Below are 15233 nucleotides of genomic sequence, written 5' to 3' on the forward strand. Positions count from 1 at the left end.
AACCTTGGTACTCTTTAGCACTCATCTGCTCATTTAGCATCCTGCAGACTTGTGTTACACAGGAGTTTTGTCCAGAAAAACGTTCCGAATATATTTATATACATCCTGATATCTTGATATCCTGATATCCTGATAAGGAAGGATCCCTGCTTATAACTTCTGAATCTGTAAAATGTATTACGATCTGCTCAGGATGTGCCTGCCACCTGCTCAAGGGAACTGGCTAAGGACAGTTCTCTTCATCTCACTACAGTGATTCCTGTTCACTAAGTCCCTTGTAAGTCCTGGCAGAAATCCCTCAACCTGCCAGAGCTGAATGGCTCATTAACACGTGGAAAAGGCTAGACAGTCTGGGTTCAGAAGTTCCAGCTGCCTTCTCTGTGCTTTTTCCCTATTAAGGGTTGAGAGCAGTGGATGTATAACCTATTTTTGCTGTCTTCTCACATCTTTCTCATATTTCTATCAGACTTTTTTTTTCCTGTTACCCACTGTTTGCTTTGGTACAGTGTTGTGCTGCATTTTCACTTTTGTATGAGAACAACTGCTTTCCCTGCATTACAACAACACTGTAGATTCCTGTAATCACCAAGCTAGGCAAGTTCGTAGATGATCCCAAAACTGGAGGATCAGCAAACACTGTAAAAGAAAATCAGAGACACTTAGACCACAGTCAAGTCTTGGAAACTGACTGGCAGATGGGATTTAATGTAGGCAAGAGCAGACTGTTGCATGCAGGTACTGTAGGTTAACAAAAACAAACTATAAATATCATATTGGGATCACAAAGATAGAACTGGATTTTAATGAGAATGACATATATGGACACTGTGGGAACATCATAAATAACAGCAAACAGATACAATATATCATTAAAAAGTAAAGAATTTCTAACAAGGAATGTTAAAATTGTACAATCTGATCATCTTCATTTAGAATATTAAATACAGTTTTGGTTGTCACAATGCCAAAACTAGAAAGCTTCCCGTTTGGAGTCAAAGCCAAAGAGGAGCGACCTGTTACACTCCTGTAGAACAAAAAAAACAACAAAAGTCCTATACTTAGAAGCTAAAAAAACTTAACCTTGAACAGAGAAGACTGTGAACAGACCACATTGCAGAAGCCCAGATCCTCAAAGTCACATCTCACTTACAAAGTGAACCCAGTGGAGTTGTTCAGAATTGACAATGAGACATGCTGGGGGAGTCCTGAAGCAGCTACCCAGCCGAGCTGTCTACAAACAGCTGGGCAGGTTCTCGGATCAATTCCCCTCTCATAACCAGATGAGCTAAACAGGCTGAATACCCTTCTGTCCCTATAACTCATAGGAAGAAATATCACCATCTTAAAAGTCATTAATCGATAAAGGACAGTCATGTGCCTATTAAAAACATGCATTGCCATCATTCGTGATGAGGCGCCAGCATTGCGCTTTTCCATTCTTTAGTATTATCCTGCCATGTGCCCCCAGCTTTATTTAACTTGATGAGGGCTTATCTCCATCTCCGTAATTATAATTCACAGCGTACCGCTTTACCATTTCTCTGTGCTAGATGAGTTTATGATTCAACACATTACTAAAAGGACTATAATATCATAAGAAGCCCTGTTCTACTGAGTCTGCTGACTCCTTATTGGATTGGGGTGTTGAGAGGTGAGGTTTCATTTATTGGCATGTTGGACTAATGGCTCTATTTAGTTAGGGCTCCACATCTCCTGTAGTTATACAGACAGCAAACCCATCCTGGGACCTCACAGTCAGGGTTCGCAGTCTGGAATAAGAATTTAAGAATGTTCAGTGCCCCACCACTTAAGTTTAAGGGATGCAAGTGACAATTTACAGCTATATAAAGCACAAGCTATTATTCCTCAAGCATTCATTAGTTAAGCGTGTATGAGAACAGTGTAATGTTTGTGAATGAACATGTAACGACTCTGTTCCTCGCAGGGTACTAACATTGTTATTGCTCCCTTACTGTATTACTGATTATAAAGAATCTGAATTCTTGACCCCTAATCTAAAGTGCTCTTGATAAGCATGTGGTACAGGACGCACCCCAGCTAAATGTTGGGTGCTGTCATGTTTGCATTGTATAATGATTAGCGAGCACAGGAGACAGTGAGGTCTATTTAGGTAAAGGTTACTGTATAATAAATAAAACAAAGTTGGCACCTTTGTGGCGAGGGGCTGCTCACACATTACAGTGTAAGGGCATAGTAATTCCCTCGGTTTTGGGAAGGAGTCCTCTTGCTTCCTTATTTTCTGGAGAGGAGGTGGGGGTTGGGCTTGTTATTTATAGTATTTCTGGAGGGGGGATCCAGAGTTCCAACAAGGCAACACAACCCCTTCGAGTTGCACCAGGCTGTTTTTCACATGAATTTACGACAATCTGATGTGAACCGATTATTCCCCACTCCACCACCTTGTGCTGGACCTGGGCGCTTTGTCCCTTCTTTACAGGGATGCTGTTTCCAGCTGCCTGCCTTTCTCTTTCTCTCTCCAAATTCACACTCGCTCTTTGCTCCCACTCTTTAACAGTCTGCAGTGCCAAGACAGAATCTTAAAAACTCAAACCTCAGCTGAGCTCAAAGTAAGCAGAACTCCTAAACCCAGTAACAGTGGGAATTTTTCATCACATAGGAATGTGATACCACACTCTGCCATGTTTCTAAGGTCAGGGAAAGTTCACGAGTTTATTCAAATTAAAATGGTTCTTAGTTCACAACCTCAGGATACTAGCCCATACCATTCATTTCCTAACCGTTTCCCCCAATTCAGGGTCACAGGGGAGCCTATCCCAGCAAGCAACGGGCGCAAGGCAAGGTACACCCTGGACAGCACGCCAGCTCACTGCAGGGCACCCAATCCATCCAAATGAAACTGCTTTAATAAATCATCAAATAATGGACATATCAGATACTGGATGACTACAAATCACCTTCCACCGATATTGTACGATTAGGGCATTCTACAGCTCTGGAAAGGATGAAGTTCATGAGGTTATCTATCATATAAAACAGAAGAGGACGAAAAACAACAGGCGGGGAATGTGGTCATTTTTTATATGCCTAAGTACATATCCTAAAAAAATAGCAACTCAAAGCCCTGCAACATCCCTAGAATGACAGCTTGTTTACTCAGCATCAGCACTAAGCAGTGAATGAGTTCTTACCTGGGACAGCTGATGCACGCTGTCATTCGGCAGTATCTGATCAACAGTGCACTGCACTGAAATCAGGTAGTGATAAGCCTTTAAGCTGTCCATCCTTTATCAAATGATTCTGGGTAGTGATTTTGATATGACCATGTCCGCCTAGTGTTTGAATGACCTGTCTGATTTAATCGTTTATTATATTTTATATATTATATTTTGAAATAAATCCAGAAAGAGGCTGTGATGGGTATTTAAATGTCATTTGTGAATAAATTATACCCCAAGTGATTATCCGCATTAAATTGGTATGACTAATAAATTAATCTGAGGTGTCATTAAATAATTCCCCATATTGTGCCCTGAAAAGGTGCTGACCTGGATCTTTGTGTCTTTCTCGGTCTTTAATTATTAATTCCTTCAAGCACAGGGAAGGCTGTGAGTCTTTGATCTGTTTTAGATATAAGTACAACACAGGTATATAACAGATTCTGTTTTTGAAAGCAATTTCATTCAAGTGAAAGATAATACTTTGTGAAGTGCAAAAGAAAAAAATCACAAATGCACATTTATCCATAATTGAACATTTATCTCCAGTTTTGTTTCAGAGATTGTTATTCTGCATTACGCAGCTCAGTATGGTGAAATAAAATTGTATTGCTTGTTAGTTTGGTAAATTCATTCTGGGTTCTTGCGATGCACACACAATGAGAGGAGTATGTTTATCCATCACATTTGTTGCCTTAAATGACTCTGGCATAACAAATTACATCTCCTATTGGACTTCTTAAAGTGCAGTCTGAAGGTTAAAAAAGTGTAGGTTCTGTTGTCCTCTGGACATGAAACAATCAGATATAGATATTCACCTCGACAAAACAACAGGATTAGTATTTAACAAGATTTCAGTCTATTAATAACAATAGCAACCTACACTGGGAATGCCGGATAGAAAAAATAAATAAATCTATAAAGATGTGTGACAAATGTTTACTAAGATAACATTTCTGATTTGTTATACAAATACAAAAAAATGTGTATTAACATTTTAAGGCTGCTTGAGACTTGGACAAGTTAGAGAATAAGGTCACCCCATAATGTGTGTGTGTCTCCTTTAGTAAACATCAAGTGGAGCATCAGTAGGGCTCTCAGGTGCAGTAGTGAACAACTAGTGAACAACTACAGGTTCACTCTTAAATATTAATGCACCAACCTCTTAAATATCCTCATAACATACAAAAATGTTTTTGAACCAAGGAAATGTAGAAGAAGACTATTAATAAATGTTTAATGAAAAAAAAAATGGTTTTAATTGTTCTCTTATCATAATCTTGCAAATATTCAATATATTTCAATATCAGTAAAAGGAATCTCATTAGATAGGTCTTCATTCATTTTCCATTTTGACCTAGGGAATTATTTACAACACTCTAATGATCTCTGTGCCTTTTTCAGTTCCACAATAATACTAACAAGCCCCGCATCTCCACCACAAATGACTGTCCATTACTCTCAGGAAAGCAGACAAATGAGCAAACTAATGAGAAGCCCACAGCTGCCTCATTAACCACTTTGAGTTCACATCTCTAAAAATGCTGCAAACCTTTCTTTAAATGTGATTCCTCACTCCTGGATGCAGCTGGATCGAAGACCACGAAGCCTGGGTCCTTGTTGTGTCCGGTAATGTCTTCTACCTGTAACTGACAGTTCTTTAAAGATACAACCCCTGAGGTGCTCTCATTATGTCAACATCTCACCTCCCGAGGACAGGGTGGGATCAACCAGACAAACCATTAGCTTGGAATTGGGTCCGGCTTTTCCATCCTCAAGGGCCTGTTTCCTGAAGTGGCTGAAGGCTATGCCTGCACATTTCAGGAGATGTTGGATCTCTAAATCGATGATGTCTGTCTGCGAAAGATGACTTTGATGAGGTGTAGGGGAACCTTCAACCTTCTCTTGGTGAATTTGAATTTCTGGAATGCAGACTGCACTGCAGAGTCAGAGCCCGGGGAGGTCCAGTAGCACAGCGGTCAGCGCTGCTTCCTTCCAGCACTGGGGTCTTGGGTTCAATCCCAGACCTGGGCTGCTGTCCTCGTGGAGGTTGTATGTTCCTCCTGTGGGTTTTCTCCGATTCACTCCCACAGTCTAAAGACATGCTAGTGGGTTAATTAGCTTCCGGGAGAATTGGGCTGGGAAAATTGGCCCTGGTGTGAGTATGTGTGTTTGCGTTTGTATCTGTTGGCCCTGCGATGGACTGGCGTCTGATCCAGGGTGTATCCTGCCGGGCACCGGTTGCTTGCTGGGATAGGCTCCAGCTCCCCCACGACCCTGAACTGGATGGTGTGGTTAGAAAATGGATGGATGGATTTAGATTTCCACAGGAATGAAAACCTGCAGACACAGAGTTCCTCAAGGACCAGTACCCGAAACTACTGCACTGCAGCAAACTACATCGGGGAGGTCCATGTTCTAGATCAGAGTGAAGAGAGGTCAAGCGCTTTACCCTCCAATCAGACATTTCACTCCATTGTTTGGGCAATAACGTAGGTTTGCTTGACTCCTGACTTCATGTCGTAGCAGCTTATGGTGAAATAAAGTAAAAAATAATGACTAATCTGAGGAAGCATCCATACTTCAGAGGGATTCCCCACAATTTTCCTTGGCTGACATGCTCAAAGGCTTTTGTGAGGTCAGCAAAGGTCACATAGAAAGATTTATTCTGTTTCTGACATTTCCCCTGAGGTAATGAGTATCATGGCAGTCTGATATTTCAATGTCTGCATCCACACAGATGATACAGTCTCCTGTATGTAAAGCATTTATAGCTTGTTACCTGGACACAACACTGGCAAAGCTGTTACTAACATGAAGAGATTCCTTGATTTAATCAGCAAAGCTGACTACTGTGCTACTGCATGAAAACCCATTTCCTGTCCTGAATGCATGGTCTCATGCTGATTCTCATTGTTAAAATTATAATGATCCCTTTGGGATTTGTGGCACTTAAAATTTCACAAAAGCACAGGACTCTGCATCCCTCAAGCCTCAGACTATCAATAACTGGATGACAACAGTACAGTGACTGGATGACAACAGGAGCTGTGGAGAGTGAAAGGCATTGGCGTGTGGAAGGAAGGGTACTGGACTGTTCTAATGATTGACATAGGTGCCTATGGATTAGAAGACTAGAGCTGTGCTCCAGCTGCATGTGACTCACTTTAAGCATCAGCCTAAACCAAGACCCCCTGGAGAAGTTTTCTCCCTTGGGTAGAATAATCCCTCTTTAAGTGAGAAGGGAAATTACCACTGCCTTCAACATCAACCATTTGGTCTGATGGCTCCTGCTGCCTCATGTATAATCATGTTTTGTACTGACTACGATAATTATGAAGAAACAAAGTACAAGGTAATTAAAGGAAAACTGGGATTCGACCATTTCAGCAAGTTGGAAGCCTGAGGCGTTATTTCTTACATGTAAAGGGAATATTTGAGACTTCCGTTAGACCCACTAAGCAGCACCATTCAAAAGAGTAACCCTTGTGTTGTACCCCTATTCACTCTATGTAAAAATGTTGCATTGCTGGCCGTGAAAAAATCCAAGGAGGTTTCAGCCCTAAGAACGTTTCATTTAAAGCAGTTATTACCATCTAAAATGAAAATATACTTAAGATATAGTGGGCAACATGAATATCATACTAGTATTAAAATTTAAATATTACAGAACAACATCATAACATATTCCAAAATCTCTACATATCATTTTTTGCTCACATTGAGAAGTAGTCTTCTTTGGTTTGTCAAAGACTCTATCTGCTTGCTGTAATGCACAAGACGATGGATACTTATGATGGCAAAGAACATTTTTCAAGATCCAGATTGGTTTCCTACAGCCAAGAGATTACCAGTCAGGACCTCATCATGATCTCTTTTTCATTTACCATCAACTTTATCAAGTCTGGGAAAGATTATTTCAATCAAGCAATAAAAATAATATTTTGATTCAAAACTGCATATTTGCATAACAGTTTTACAAGTCCAGAAACAATTAAATGAAAGGTTTCACTTCAGAAACAGTTCTAAACTAGAAAGAAACACAGAACAAAAAAACTGAAGTCCCAAAAGACTGTTGTTGTTTTTGGTTTTTTAGTCGCTTTTTCTCGTTCTTGCGGGTTTGTTAGATTAAAGTAGAACCAAGTTTTTTTTTATGTATACTGAAAAGATCAGACGAAAATAAAAAAAGAGAGAACTGCACAGTAATGTAACACGATGATAAGATGGTAATAAGAGGGAAAGAGAAAATGATTCTTATGGGAGGACCTGCGCTTCTAAGCAAAGCTGGGGACAATATTCCTGTGCAAACGAATTACAAATTCAAGAAGCAGCGCCCTGTCAGGAGCACAGCAAGTACAACATATCTACAGTGGAGAGGGTGAGAAATTTGTACATATTGCCTTTTGTTCTGGTAATACATCATCTCCTCTTTACTCACATTCTGGAACATAGACATATTATTAGATGAAAGAGAAAAACAGGTTAAATGCAAATTTCCAATGCAAATGTATGAAACCATTGCAGGTTGTTGGAATAGTCAGTTTAATTTGATAAATATATTGCATAATCACTGTGTAGGTTTCAAGCAATACAAAAAAAAATGGCATTACTTTAATATCACACGTGTAGCTTTTGCAAGTGGAGTCCACCTTTGACCCAACCTCCTAAAGTCTAATCCACACAGCCCAAATAGGCAACAAACCCTGCACCCCAAGACAAGACCCTGATCAACTGTGGAAACCCCTGGGAGTATCACCACCACAACAGGTCAATTCTAAAACAATCCCAGTTATAACAGCTGGAATAATACCCTAACCCTAACCCTTAATCAGCCTTTGGATATTGAAGACACACAGGTTTGTGGACTGTTCCAGTTAATGAGTTTCAATGGATCAATCTTCTCCTGACAATGGTCTGCTCTGGGAGCCGACCACTCATGCCACTGAAAGAGCGGTATCTTGCATTACCATCAACACATTCTGATACAAAACATGCAAACTTGAATGTGTTGATACCGTAGAGCCTTCAGATAGCTGACGATATTTCAGAGTTTCTTTCACTGCTTAGCAAAAAAAAGGCAAAATAAAGTCAACATTATGACTACTCCCTTCATCACCTGAATCATGTGGGAAAACATGTACATGGTGTTAAGTATTTATTTACGGTGTATCTGATGTCAGAGATATAATCCAATGTAGATCAAATCATCGGACGTTTTACATTTCCATCTAATGTACCAAAGTCACTAAACCATCTACATTTCCTGCCTAATCTAATTTTGTTTACTTACAGTGGAAGGAGCTGAAACTCTTTTATTGTTTAACATGAAAATGTCAGTTTCACTCCTTGCCGAGCCTGTCTGACAAGGTGTAAACGTTGCCCGAAAATCCCGCTTTGTGAGACTGAATGAATTGGAAAAACAGACTGAAACCAAACTGGAGGGCAGGTGAAACCAAAGGGAAACCATAGTATCATGTTTGAATAACCACAGCTACAGAGCACAAAAGGCAAAAAGATCAAAGAAAATAAATATGAATAACAAAGATCCTGGTGTATACTATCATACAGCCAATCCACACTCTCGCACAAGAAAGCAGTACAATTGTGGGACTGACAGGGCTGCTCCTCCGCTGCGAGGAGCAGAAGAGTTTAACATGCTTCCCATATCAGTCCTGCCTCCCCTCTCTGGCCCGAAGCTCAAGCCCGGCCCTCAGCTCAGGGGCAGCTGTTCCACACCACAAACCTGGAAACTACAGTCAATAGGGAAAAATAGGAAACGTTTCTGCAACCGGCAGAAGAGTGCAGCCAGGAGCCTGCAATGATCCCATGCTCGCCACTGCGACTTGATCCCTTCAGCGCTTGGATAGTGTGATAGAGCACTATCCTAAAACAAACCATTATCACTCTGACCAACTCCATTATCAGACAGGAAGCAGAAAATAGCAGAAACCTTAATGGCTTTGCTATACTGGCTCATAATATCCAGTACATAAAATGATTTTAAGAAGGACCTACTGTGCCAGTGTTGCGGTAAAGTGCTTGTATTATCCTGTGCATTGATGTTGTCATTCACAGGTATGTGCGCATTCATTTAAGATGTGCGCACATCAAAAATGTTCTGAATTAATTAAGGGTACATAGACATTCCAGAGGCCCCCAGAGAATGATTGTTTTTCCATCAGACAGAAATGTATGGCTGAAGTTATACAGGCCTCTTCTAAATTTGAGTTTCACATTCGCTTTCCTGAATGCTTCATGTAGCTTTTCTGAGACTGCAATCTTTTAACATTAAAGCATGATTTTAAAAAATTTAAAAACCCTCTCCGTGGTTTTCTGTGACTAAAACTATGTATTTTTAGAGATTAAAAAGAAATTAAAAATACAAAGAAGACAATATATGTACAGTATGCCAGGAGAGAGTCTGTATTTTTCTTTGACTTCCTAAATCACTGCACCTCTAAAAGTTACTGGTCCAACAAACAAAAAAAACCCGCAAATAATTAATCCAATAAACAAACCATTAAACACCTATTTTCATTTAAATTTAAAAATGCACTATTATTCAAGAATAAACTTTTAAAAGACAGTTTTGTATCCATAGATTTGTTTTGCGCTGTTTGCTTGCCCCCTGTTGGTCATTTCAGAAAGCCAAGCGGCTCTTGAGATATTTTCCTCCTCAATAGACACATTCTCAAACACAGCGCGGTGTGTCAGCCGGGTGCGATTTTGTCCAGAAGATGCCGAGATTAACATTCATGCACATGAGGTTTTTTTTGTTTTCTCCGCGGTGAAGCTATACAAGTTTGAATGTTCTTTGCTCCCCTTCAGAGCAGACGTTTCCGAGAAGAAAATGGGGTTTTAAGCCTTTAAGTGGTCTGATATTTCTAATTGTGTTGCAGGGCCCCGATGGCATCGGTACATATAAAAACAGTTTACGGCTTTTACAGTAAAGTTTTTCTAGATTGTACCAAAAATGACACAATTTCGTTATTTTGATTCAATTCAATTCAATTTATTTTTATGTAGCGCCTTTCACAACAAGGCTGTCCCAAGGCGCTTTTAACAGAGTATGCAGACTGGCATACAGTAGCATATGTAAAGAGCCTGGAAGGTTCTCTCAAATTTGACTTCATCAAAGCACGCAATACCAAAGACAAACCCGTACAGGTAATTGTGAAAGAATAAAAAGTGTGATCAGATTGATGCATTTCATATACACACTGCAGCGAAACGTACGGCTCCGGCACAGTACGGGTACAGTTTCCTCTCTAGCAAGTACATACAGTAGATACTGTATCAGCGTCTTCTTTCTCATCCACTTCTGTGGATGTGCATTAGGAGAAAAAAAAACTTGGAAAATCTTTCAAACATTTACCATTGCGTTTTCCCCCCGGGTAGTTACATTAATAACCGCTGAAACCTCATTCGGGGATCCCAAACTAGTATTATATATTTAACCTCATATCCATTTCTACAAGTAAAAAAAAAACTGAATTGTTTTTACTTGTAGAAATCGATATGAGGTTAAATATGTAAGTTGTACAGAGCTAATAACTTTGTATACAACCTTTCAAATACTTTTTTAAGAATAAAAGAATGTGTGTTTCTTTGTCTTAACATTTTAGTTTAACTTAAAAAAAATATGGTATTCCATTCGGAATATTTCTTGGCTTGGCAGTAGCATATTTTACTGCGCAAAATCTTTTTAAAAGACAACCTGGCAAATCGGTGTCACCTTGCGGTACTAATAGGCACTTCTAATAACGCAATAGGCACAGTTCATAGTATCAGCTTCCCTAAAAAATAATTTAAATAAATGCGAATTGTGTACGTAGCAAAATATCTGGTATGATACTTAAGTGGTATTAACAGTCTAAGGTTTTCTGTTATGCCGAAATCTTCTGAGGTGTGATAATGAGCTCGTGATAAGGCTTTCTCTTGTATTGTTGTCAACTATCAGTGATTAATTTTACAGCAGAATTGTACTGCAATAATTTATAGATACATCCATTCTGCGAGTGTCAGAGGGATCGCGTTCCTTAAACATCTCTCTTATATTACACCTTAACCAACAAATAACTTTCGACTAATAGGAGCATTTAACAATAAAAATAAATCTTACTAAATCCTTCACTAACGCCTTATGGTTTAAATATTAAGTATGGTATTTGTTTGTGTATTCAAATGTCCAAGATGTGTCCAACTAATCCATCACCCTTTGACTGAAACTGATACATGAATCTGAATTATTAAAGTATTAAAAGTTCATACTTTCACAAATCACCCCGGCAATGCATGTGCATCATTATATAAACTGTTTATAACATAAAAATGATATTCATCTACCGGCACATAAATGCATATAGACTGTATAAAAATGAGACATGAAGCTTAAGAATGACAGTTTCACTCTGAAGGAGTAAAGCGCCGCTCGGCATGACCGCAGGCGCTGAAAAATGAACGGACAGTGCATAACTCACCTTCAGCGAGCGCAAAAATTATTCCCAGTCACTTCCAGTTTATAGATCAGGATTTGAGTGCGCTTGGGTTTGGAAGCGGAATGATCCATGCAGAACTAACTCCATCCTCAGTCCATTGTGTTTATATCACTGGCGACGTGAGAACCAACCCACTTCACGGTAAAAAGAGTGTGGTTTACAGTGCGCTCAGCTGCCGCTCTCCTCAATGAAGGAATGGTTAAGAGAATAGTCTCTCGGATTCTTCCACTGCCTGACTTTCTGGTGCTGTTTAGCATAGAAGAGGAGAATTTGCGCATTCGTGCCTTTTACCAACAGTGCCCTCTGGAGGCGCACCGTTTGATTGCTGACAGACGCACCGAGAACTTGGTTCCGATTCTCAACTCGGCAGAGAAGTGGTTTGCAAAGGGACAAGTAATAGGTTTATTCCATGCTGAAAAAAAGAAGAAAGAGAACACAACGTTTCGGCCGTGGAGCCTTCTTCAGGTGTGGTTTGCTTTTTCCCCCCTCATCTTGAAGCTTTTGATTTCATTAGTCCAAATAAATACTATTGATCAAAACTGAATATAAGAAATGAAGCCAGCTTGACCTATAGTCTTTGGTGTATTTATCGCTTTAATTCACATAAAGGGAAATATTGACCCTTATTGTAAAACGTCTGTGACTGCAGTATTACTACTATGTACTCTATTATCATAGCAATCGAACTATAATATAACAACAACAAATACATTTATTATAATTGCTTTCTCTTGTGTCTATATAGGGTTCATTAAGTTTAGTTTTACAAAATACAAACTGTTGCAATGTACTGTTTAGTCTTATTAACTCTTTATGATATATAAAGTATATCAGACATATCTTATCCAAAGTTTTTAAATGCTCACACACTTCAATGCAAGAGATATCCAGCCCCTCAAATGCAGAAGTCTAACTTTTTTTGCTCTCGGGGGGCTAAAAGCATGGGTTGTCACCTGTTATGCTTGAGATGAGAACATTGATGGAGCTGGAGAATTCGGCCAGATCAACACTTCTGAAGCTCAGCTCGCAAACACGCATGCTTTTCAATCTCTCCTCCTGGGGCTATATTACAATCAGTCAAGTGGAACATTTCTCTCAGGCTTGCTGTGTGTTTTTTTTTTTGTAATGTGAATTGTCTTTTTATGATATATAACATTGTGATTCTTTCCAAGTCTTGATGTGAGATGTGAACACAGAATTGTTTTTTTTTTGTTCTATCATTAAATGTTCTCTACATTGTCTAATTTGGTTCACTTGAACTTAATTGCATTGGTCTGAAGGAACATTTACTGTAACAGTGTGTCAATAACCCCACTGCTGCTCTTGTATCTAGAGGAAATGGTTAAGCATTAGCATGACAGTACTGTTAACTCAATAAGATCGCGGCTTAGACTTGAATTTTAATACTGGAGCTTTACCTTTGTTGAGAAACTCCTCAACATGTTCCTAGGATGGTAGTCTTCTGCTTCAGAATTCCACCGAGTGAGACAGTCAGAGGTGGCTTTGACAGAAATCTGCCTGTTAAAGGGAGAAGAAGACCACAGAATGAGACACGCGTGGTCTACACCCATTCACCAGATATCAGCCCTTAAAAGGCTTGGCCTGGAGTAATGCCAAAGTTTAATGCAAGCCACATTAAAGCTTGTTCTTCTCTGTTACACCCTATTCAATACTGTAATTAAGAACAGTCTGATATAGGCTAGATAGTTGAATACAAGTGCTTCTGTGAACCATTATTCAGCATTAGTTTTCAGTGCCAAAAGTAGTTAGAAGTCGCTACAGTCTTAACGAAGGAGTAGATATCATGTGTCTTTCCAGATTGACAGTATCAGACTGAGGTGAGGGACTCGGACGAGCCCAGCTTTGTGTTTTGAACCTAAAGCCTGTGCAACACAAACACACTTCCTGTCCTTGTTTTCTCAATTTGTGCCCGAAAACAAATTTCTCAGAAGACCTTTTTACAGCAATCTTACATGTTTTGTTTTTTTCCGGCTTACAGTGAGTTAGAGAATCACTTCTGAATAAATTTACACTTAAGGGTAGCATAACTCCGTGTGGTGTGGCTTCACGAAAGAGTTTAGACAAATGGCATGTGGAATGATAACAGCTGTAATGTCTTTTGTTCCTCACTTTTACTGATGATATCTGAAGTGTTAGACAAGACAAAGAATAGAATTAACAGAGTCAAGCAGGAAAAAATAATAGGAAAAATGACAATAAACCAACTATTACTACACCTGCTCTTTTTTTTTTTGTTCTGGACATAAATCACTGGTAATGTGTTGTTCAGTAATCTATTCTAAGAACATCAGGCTGGGAATACATCATCATCATAACCCACTGCAAGCTCCTGGAAGAAGTTCCAAGCCACTTACTGTATGTTTTTGGAATTACCCATTATGAGATCTATGTAACCTAGACCTTAATATGAAATTGAATTCCCACAAATGGAATATTATTTGTAATGTATTTTTTTTTTATTTGAGACTCATTGTCTGTACTGGGCCACATTTCCATGTAATATCTTTAAGAACTGGAAGTGCCTTTATTACTAAGAACAGTTTCAATTGTTTTGGCATTTTGTTTGAGTACTCTTGGTGTTTCCATTATGTCTACTTACTAGTAATGATTTAATGTATGAAGATATTCAGGGTGGCATGATGGCACAGTGATCAGCATTGCTCCCTTGCTGGGCTGGGGCCCTGGGTTCAACTCCTGGGGTGCTGTCTGTGTGCAGTTTGTATATTCTCCCCTCGTTTGTGTGGGTTTCCTCCCACAGTCCAGAAACATACTGGTATGTTAATTGGCTCCTGGGAAAAGTGGCCCTGCTGTGAGTGTGTGCATTACTGTGTGTCTGCCCTGCAATGGGCTGGTGTCCTGTCCTGGGTGAATCCTGCCTTGTGCCTGTTGCTTGCTGGGCTGGACTCTTGCTCCCCAGCAACCCAGAATTGGAAAAAATAGTTCATGGATGGATGGGTTAAGACATTGAAAATATGCATGCTAGTTTATAATTAGATGTTAAATAAAATAAAACACTTTTCTGTTTTGCGAATATCTTTCATTTTGTCAGAGTAAATTATTTTTATTAGTAAGAGGATAATCAATTTCAGAATTATTTCTAGAAGCATAGTTATTTGAGGTCTTTTTTTCAAAGCTATTGAACTAAATAGTTTATCTATATGCATATTACCTCATAAGAAAATTGTTTCTGCCAGATGAACTGTAAGTATTACTAGGGTTTTGAATGAAATGGGCTAACAAGATTAGCATTATTTTCAGTTGTGTGAGCCTGTCCTTCAATTTAATGGAAAAAATCACTTAAGCATGGTAACAGTTTTATTTAGCCTAAAATAGCATTGATGCATATAAATAATGAAATTCAGTGGTTGTAGCTTCAGTTCCTCTGGAAGAAAATGCAGCCAATTCAGAACAGATTATTTTACACATTTCTGGATCCAAGTGGAAAAAAAAGATGCTAATAATGTTCTGCACACACACATCTTTCAACATGGATGTTACAGAACTGCTAATTTCAACT

The 15233-nt window shown here is 39.2% G+C and overlaps 1 protein-coding gene across 5 annotated transcripts in view; it reads right to left on the reverse strand.

The window, feature by feature from the left end:
- The window catches only part of LOC148651616 (copine-4), a 100710-nt gene that overhangs the window by 81484 nt on the left and 3993 nt on the right, over positions 1-15233 (reverse strand). Inside the window, exon 1 of one of the 5 annotated variants that reach the window (XM_088602177.1) lies at positions 11678-11936. The gene's annotated coding sequence lies outside the window, so the exon portion shown is untranslated. Of the gene's footprint in view, positions 1-11677; positions 11941-13113; positions 13214-15233 lie in introns of those variants that run through there. The other 4 variants (XM_088602176.1, XM_088602179.1, XM_088602175.1 and 1 more) reach the window with 4 other exon arrangements.

Source organism: Lepisosteus platostomus, chromosome 12, assembly GCF_059453375.1.
Source record: "Lepisosteus platostomus isolate fLepPlt1 chromosome 12, fLepPlt1.hap1, whole genome shotgun sequence".
Taxonomy (NCBI): domain Eukaryota; kingdom Metazoa; phylum Chordata; class Actinopteri; order Semionotiformes; family Lepisosteidae; genus Lepisosteus; species Lepisosteus platostomus.